This window comes from Pantherophis guttatus, chromosome 2 (genome assembly GCF_059756535.1).
Source record: "Pantherophis guttatus breed Tessera chromosome 2, ASM5975653v1, whole genome shotgun sequence".
Lineage (NCBI taxonomy): Eukaryota > Metazoa > Chordata > Lepidosauria > Squamata > Colubridae > Pantherophis > Pantherophis guttatus.
In genome coordinates this window covers 27,001,725-27,010,328 of record NC_142064.1, presented here as the reverse complement: position 1 = coordinate 27,010,328, position 8,604 = coordinate 27,001,725, and positions in this window count along the sequence as shown.

Genomic DNA, 8,604 nt, shown 5'->3' with positions numbered 1-8,604 from the left:
TGGGCAGCTGATTTTATCAACTCGTTCTGCTAAAAATGAAACAATGCCTGTTGATGAGTACTTCTAGATATAAAGATGTGACAGATATAGTATGCATGTATACATATTTGTTCCTGCCCATATCATAAATGCGATAGAACATTTCTGTTGTCTTTTAAATTTTTAATTGAGTACTGCTGAGGTCTGTATTTTTGTGCACTTTTTTATATTTTGAAGAGGGCCTGGGGAGACTGCCAAGAACCTTGATTTGTTATATTTTTCCTGCTGGCAGCTGATTCATTGGCATCATATGTGCAGCTATTAAAGCTATTCTTCCTACTGCTCTAGTGAGGCTGAAATGCTGCCATTTCTGCTTATATTCAGCTGCCAGTTTGACACCTGCATTAAGCCTACCTATACCCAGTCCAGCTGCATTACAAGCAATTGGTTCTTATTCACGTTAAAAGAAACCAGAACCATAACACACAGAGCACAACAGGTATGGTGGCAGATAGAAAAAGAGATGGAAAGCATGTGCCATGGACGATTAAGGATTTTGCCAATGCTGTTTGTCCACAGCACTGCCCTAGGTGTCCAGTAGAAGCCACAATGTCACATGCATCATGCCATCATTATACTAATGACATGCATTATGCAATTCTTATCAGCTGCAGGATACAATTTGCTCAAATTACAAAAATTTGCATCCTACATGGGATGAGAAAACAATGCTGACAATGTCAGTTGTAATTCCTTGGGTTTGGCAGTCTCCAGGTCTACTGCAACAAGTATCAATAACAAATCGTCTTTGTTTGTCTGTCTGTGTGTGTGTGTGTGTGTGTGCGGGCACGTAAATATATATACATGTCTGTCTGTCTGTCTGTCTGTCTATCCATCCATCATCTATCTATCTATCTATCTATCTATCTATCTATCTATCTATCTATCTATCTATCTATCTAACATCTATCTATCTCTCTGTCTGTTTGTCTGTCTGTCTGTCTGTCTACCTACCTACCTACCTACCTACCTATCTACCTATCATCCATCCATCCATCATCTATATCTATTATCATCTGTCTATCTATCTATCTATCTATCTATTTATCTATCTATCTATCTATCTATCTATCTATCTATCTATCTATCTATCTCCTTAAATGTGGATAGGAGAGCCAACAATGAGTTCAGTTATATTACTGATTACAGCACAGTAGAAATTACATAAAGGAGTTGAAAAAATCTTATGGTTTCTATGAAGCAAGGATGATCCTTCTGCACCTCTCTTTCAGCAGAGAAGTGACAAACCTTTCAGTTCCAGGCCAATCCCAGGAACATATGTTTAAATATTATTATATAAAATATCATCTGCATTTCCAAAGGTGTCACGCTGGTCTCACAGACATTGCTAGTAAATAAAAGCAGCATCGTAGGTTGCCTGTGCTGGATTTAGGCATAAATTATGTTTAGGGCCTCACAGTATTTCAGAATATCAATTTTCTCATTTTGCAAGCAAGTTCATTATTATTTATACTAATACAAGTGAGCCCGATTACCAATTTGTCAGCATTGTGTGCGTATTAATGTATCTTAAAATTATTTTTAAAATTATGTTTAAATACTCTTTACAGGAATACACTATATTATGACAAAGATCAAGCCAGCCAAAAGGTATGTAATCAGCAAATGAATTTATTTAAAAATATCTCACATTTTTCACATTAAATACCTTTCTATTAAATAATTAAAAAGCTCATAATGTTTTTCAGTTTTTTGTGATAGCTCAAGATCCTGTTTTGGAATGAATTAGTGATGCCTTCTGGGGTATCGCTTAGGGCATCACTAAGTCTAAATCTAGCACTCAGTATTTTGAAATTGTGTTTATCTATTCAGGGACAGGGTTAAGAAATACATCAACACAATTCAAAGATAAGAAGGCAGAGAATATTCTGAGAAGCTAGCAGTCCTACTTGTTAGTCTGCTGGTAGATGGGAGTTTTGTGGTTGGCTGCATTTGACATATCTAGTTCTTTGCTGACTCAAGGATGGTTAGATAGATTTTCAATTCACCAGTGGGGAGAGAGCTTGTCAACTGCTTCCCTCTTCAAAAAAGAATCTTACTTTTTGAAAGGTTCTTCTTGTCAACACTTTACTCACATTTTAGCAAAAAAAATGTTTTATCACAATGCCTACCTATTGCTTTTATGTCCATAAGAATGGTATCAAACATTGGGGTTTTTTTTTAGATTTTTATCCTACCTTTTATTTTCATACAAAACTCAATATACCTAAGAGGCCTTCCTCCTCCAATTTCCCCTCAGCAAGAACCCTGTGAGGTGAATTGGGCTGAGAGAGAGTGACTGGCCCTAAGTCACCCAACCAAAGGCATGAAATGGATTTATTAGTGGATATACATCATACGTAATCAGAGAAATTAGGCGTTGCTGGGGCAGGGGTGAAATGGTCCCGGTTCAGTCCAGTTTGCCTGAACCAGTACTAAAAAAAGCTACTAGTTCGGCGAACTGGTAGTAAAAAATGTAATAAAAAAAGTTCCAACAATCAGGTGAGCGATGCACGATCGTCAGAACTTTTTTTTTTTTACTTTTTAAACATTTTTTTTATTACCGGTTCTCCAGAACCGATAGTTAAAAATACTGTAAAAAGTAAAAAAAAAAGTTCCGAAGATCGTGCGTCGCTCAGCTGATCATTGGAACTTTTTTTTTTTACATTTTAGGCATTTTTTTTACTACCGGTTCTCTGGAATTGGTAGTAAAAATGCTTTAAAAAAGTAAAAAAAAGGCTCCAACGATCACAGCTATGGCGCACGATTGTCAGAGCCTTTTTTATTCTGCCAAATAGGTTGTAAAAAAATGCTTTTAAAAGGTTAAGAAAAAGGCTCTGAAGATCGCGTGCCACAGCTGATCACACACCCCCCCCCGCTGTTCTACTTACCCCATGCCTCCTTTTGGCATGCACTGCATGTGTGCGTGTGCACATCTTGAATTTGGTGCATGGCACGCATGTGCAGCCAGCAAACTGGTAGTAAACCAGTTCAGATTTCACCACTGGGCTGGGTTTGTATCAGTGTGGAGAAACTTTGAGTTTTTATTTTAAAAATCAGTTGGATTAAGATGTGGTACTTTAATATTATCATAAATTGATTTTTTTTCATCCTTTAGGATTCTACAGGAAAATTAAGAGGAATGTCTACTTTTTCTTCTGATATTTAATTTGATTTTGGAAACATTGACCTCTTTTATTAGTCAGTCAAAGAATACTTTAAATATCAATGTAGCTGAAATTGAATATAAATTATTGTGATGTGATAATTATTTTTGTGTCTCATTGGTGATTGATTATCTATATTCATTATCAAATGTTATAGATATGGTATAGTACTTAGGTTAGTTTATTAATTATGATAAGACTAATATTTCTCCTATTGGGTCTAAAGTATCAATGGATTTTTTGGGGAAAATGGGACTTCACATTTTGTGAAGCTCATTTAAACATCTCAGAGTAATTTTTCACTGACTTATTTCTTTGTTGGTAGGATTAATAGTTTTAATTGCTTGTTTCAGACTAATAGATTAGTTAAAAATTCCCAAAATGTTATTCCAATAACATTGTTATCTAAAAACTATGCAGAATCTTGTGATGTATTTTAAACAGATAAGCTGTTGAACTTTTCGCTAAATCAATTTTACCCTCTAATTTTCTTTATTGAAATTCTGACCTCCGTGTGAGGATGAGGGTTTTAATTTTATTATCTTCAGTGATATTAATCAATTTTATTTTTATCATAGACCGGTATATTACTAATATAACAACTATACTAAAATAGAAATAAAAACAAAAACTCAGTGATAGAATAAAATAAGGTAAAGAAAATTAAAACAAAATGACAAAGTACAGATATTAAAACACAAAAGAATCTTATAAAATTACAACTAAATTTCACAATTAATAATCTAAATGCTGTAAAGCAAGGTTTATAACTATAAAAGGACATAAGTAATACTAGAATTTATTAAACACAACAAGAATAAATGCTATGCAAACTTATATTAAACCTAATGCTCTGTTGAACCACTGCTAACATTTGTTGGAATTAAAACCATTATGTTTAAGCCAATTATAACAAAGGAATAGCAGAATAAAACGTAACAGTGGTATGTGTATATTTAAAAGGAAAAGAGAGGGCAAAAAAGTGGGTGGGAGGGGAAAGAAGGAAAGGAGGGTAGAGGAACAGAAAATATATTGAGTTATGGAAGCCTAGTTAAGGTTCAGCATTACCTCAGTTCAGGGGTGAAATGCTCCCAGTTCGGACTGGATCAGGTCATCTGGTAGCGATTGTGGCAGGTGGTTCGAAGAACTGGTAGCAATGGCGGCACGAGGCTCCGCCCACCCTCCCGGGTGTCGTTACTTCCTGCTTTTAAAAGGTAAAAAAAAGGCTCTGACGATCGCGCGCCACAGCTGTGATCATCAGAACCTTTTTTTTTTACCTTTTAAAAGCATCTTTTAACAACCTATTTGCCCGAATAGGTAGTAAAAAAATGCTTTAAAAAAGTAAAAAAAAAAAAAAGTTGGCCATGCCCACACAGTCACATTACCTCCCCACACCAAGCCACACCCACAGAACAGGTAGTAACAAATTTTACATTTCACCACTGCCTCAGTTATAGGAGTTGTTTATGTTTAATCATAACTCTAACACAAAACCTGGCTATGTTGTTTGAAATCTCTGCTACCTGGTCAGCTAGTAAGAGACTAAGGTAATCAGCCTGAATATTATGTTATATGTTGTGAAATATGCATAGCTTGTAGATTTCTATTTCAAAAAGGCTTAGGCACTAACATAGAACTCATTTTCAATTTCACCCTCATCAAAAGACAGAGTCGCATCTGATACGTTATAGAAGAATCTTCCCTCCAAGCCAGCAGTGGGAAGTTATATGTTGAGCTTCTTATTGACTTTTATTTCTTTGTAGAACTTAAGCGATTTTATCTCAAAAATCATTATCAAAAAGCCACTATTTGAATTGCTTAACAACTTGGCAGGGATCTGGTCTCTGATTTACCTATGCTCTTTTTCTGTCATTACAGTAAGGCTGCATGAATATGAATAATATTGGTGAGAAAACTTATGTTTCCTTTTGATTCTCATGAGAAGTTGGCAATGAAATCACTGGTGATTCTTTCTGGAGGGGTTATGGGCAAAAGGGATATTTACAGTTGGATCAACGTCCTAATTTGTCATTTAAAGCAAAATGAATTTGAATTCTTTAAAAAGTGTTGAGTGCCATATATACTAAATGATCTTTCACTTTGAGAATTTGGGCCTCATAGAATAGCAGTGTAAAACAATCTAAAATTATTGATGTTACTGGGAAGAGTTTTGGGGGTTCTCAAATCTATAGTCAATTGTAATGTACAATTGAAAATACTATTTAATGTATGGTACTTAATACTACAGTATTGATATAGAAATAGGGAAACTGCAAGTAATTAGGAATAAAAAGTTGGTACATTGTAGTAAGGTGGCTCAGTGGCTAAGACACTGAGTTTGTCGATTGAAAGTTCAGTAGGCCAGTGGTTCAAATTCCTAGCGCCATGTAACAGGGTGAGCTCCCGTTACTTGTTCCAGCTTCTGCCAACCTAGCAGTTCGAAAGCACGTAAAAATGCAAGTAGAAAAATAGGGACCACCTTTGGTAGGAAGGTAACAGCGTTCCGTGCGCCTTTGGCATTTAGTCATGCCGGCCACATGACCACGGAGCTGGATCTTCGGCTTTGAAACGGAAATGAACACTGCCCCCTAGAGTCGGAAACAACTAGCATATATGTGTGAAGGGAACCTTTACCTTTACACTGTAGTAACAAAGCAATAGGTTCGTGTTTTAAAGAATATCCATTAATATCCTATCACCTTAATTTGAAGTTCAACAAAAGAGTGCATTTTGTGTTGTTAAGACTCTAGACAATGTATACTATTGGCTGGGTTTCTCTATATTGAACATACCTATATTATATTTTGGAGAGGACAATGACTCATAAATTGGAATTGTGTTAAGGTAGTACTATTCTGGTTTAATAATGTCCTGGGAAAAGAAGTAAGAGTTAAATTATATTCTATAAATTTGGAATACATCTACATAGTAAGTACTTTGACTTTACCATGCATAGGCTACAGCTACAAATGTTGTTGCACTTCAATGCAAAAAAAGATGTATGTTTTATTTTGATGTATGAATTAGCCTTCTATTGACATTGTGGAAAGTCCATTTAGAATTACTGTGTGTTATCAAGAAATAATTTGTCCTTCAGAAGTGAAATGTTCCTTCCTTCCTTCCTTCCTTCCTTCCTTCCTTCCTTCCTTCCTTCCTTCCTTCCTTCCTTCCTCCCTCCCTCCCTCCCTCCCTCCCTCCCTCCCTCCCTCCCTTTATTTCTTACATTTGGTTAATATTTTTTGTTTTTCGTTTGCATGTCAAAACTACATTTTTTTTCTAACAAAATTATTAATTGCGATAAAGAACCACAAGATGGCAGTATTGATATTTGAAGCTCTTACCTTTGAATTACTGTTATTTCATATATACATTCAGAGGTGTTGTCCTCTGAATGTATATATGAAATGGTGTATTATTTGAACTACTGGAATTATACTTGCCATTATTTTTTAATAAATGCTTACATCAGACTCTACTTGCACTATAGATTTTCATTTCTTGGTCCAGTTTTTTTATAAGGAATTCACTTTGATTTGTACTCCAAACGATCTAATTTTTATAGAGAAAAGAAATCAAATTTGAAATACAACCTCGCAGGATTTGGAAGGAATACTGTGTGTGGTCTATTGTCATTGAACCTATTTAAACTGAGAACCTTTGGCTTGAAGTTGAAAAAGAACCAGTGAGTATAAAAGTAAAGATGCGTGATTTTCCACATTTCCTTGTTCCCAAATCTTCATTTTCAAAGTTCTTGCTTCTCTTGTGCAATTTTAAATTACAGTAACCACCAGGAGGCACCATTTCATAAATTTCACTCTTATTGCAAATTTTCAGACATGGGTAGCCACATATTCTTCTGTGGGGTTCAAATCCTGTACCATGAATGTGAATTCACAGATCGTCACATTTTAGATGGGTATATGCAATATATTAGCTTTGGGAGGTATTGGAGTCCCGGCATGTAGCAATTGCTGGAAGCAGCATCTTAGAAGCACCATCAGAAGAGGGACTGTGAATATCATTTTGATAGTGCTTCTTGTAGCATGAAAGAGTGAAGAAGTTATGTAGCTAAATTTATGCCCAATTTTATGTCCTTTGATGAAACCTACCCCAAATCATTTATGATGATATCTAAGAGGACTTGGATCTCCTTCATACCCTTAGATCAAGGGTGTCAAACTTGATTTCATTGAGGATCACGTCAGGGTTGTGTTTGACCTCAAGGGGATGGGGTGGGTGTGGCCAGGGTGGGTGGGCCAGCTCCACATCACTTGTGTTGGGAACGCCTGTGGGTGGCCTGAGCACTCTGCCACAGAAAACAGGCTCCCAAGCTCCATTTTTGGCTGCGATGGCCCCCTGCAACACTCTGCCAGCGAAAATGGAGCTCTGTTTTCACTGGCAGAAGGCTGGTCCTTCGCTGTTTCCACGTCTAAGCACCCCATGGGCCACATCCAGCCTGCGGCCCCTGAGTTTGACACCCCTGCCTTAGATGTAAAGAAAATGTTTTGTCTCTGGCTGACAGGAAGCTAAAGGAAGCTTAGTGCCATTTGTACTGACCCACTGACAAAGGCTAATGGTCAAATCCCATGGCCCATGTGATAAATCTCAGGTGTCTGAAGAAATGTACTGAAGAAATGTACACTCTGATGAAACTTCTTTCTATTCTCCCCAACATTTTAATCTCCAGGAATAGACAAGGGTTGAATGAAAGGTAACAGTTTGACTTCCATGAGCCATGGTAGCACAGTGGTTACAATGCAGTACTGTGGGCTACTTCTGCTGACTGCTGGCTGCCTGCAATTTGGCAGTTCGAAACTCACCAGGCTCAAGGTTTACTCAGCCTTCCATCTTTCTGAGGTTGGTGAAATGAGGACCCAAATTGTTGGGGGCAATATGCTGACTCTGTAAACCTCTTAGAGAGGGATGCAAAGCACTGTGAAGCGGTATATAAGTCTAAGTGCTATTACTAAGTGCTATTAGTTCAGTTTAAATAGTAATATTTTAACAAATATAAAAGATAGCAATCCTTGAAATAAGCTCTTTAGTTACTTGTATGTACTTTCCACATGGTTTTCCCAGTTGCAATGTATGGCTGTGAAAGTTGGACCATAAGAAAGGCTGAGCACCAAAGAATTGACGCCTTTGAACTATGGTGCTGGAGAAGACTCCTGGCGAGTCCCTTGGACTGCAAGGTGATCAAACCGGTCAGTCCTAGAAGAGATCAACCCTGACTGCTCTTTAGAAGGCCAGATCCTGAAAAGGAAACTCAAATACTGTGGCCACCTAATAAGAAGGAAAGACTCACTAGAGAAGACCCTAATGCTGGGAAAGATTGAGGGCAAAAGAAGAAAGGGATGAGAGAGAACGAGGTAGCTGGATGGAGTCACTGAAGCAGTAG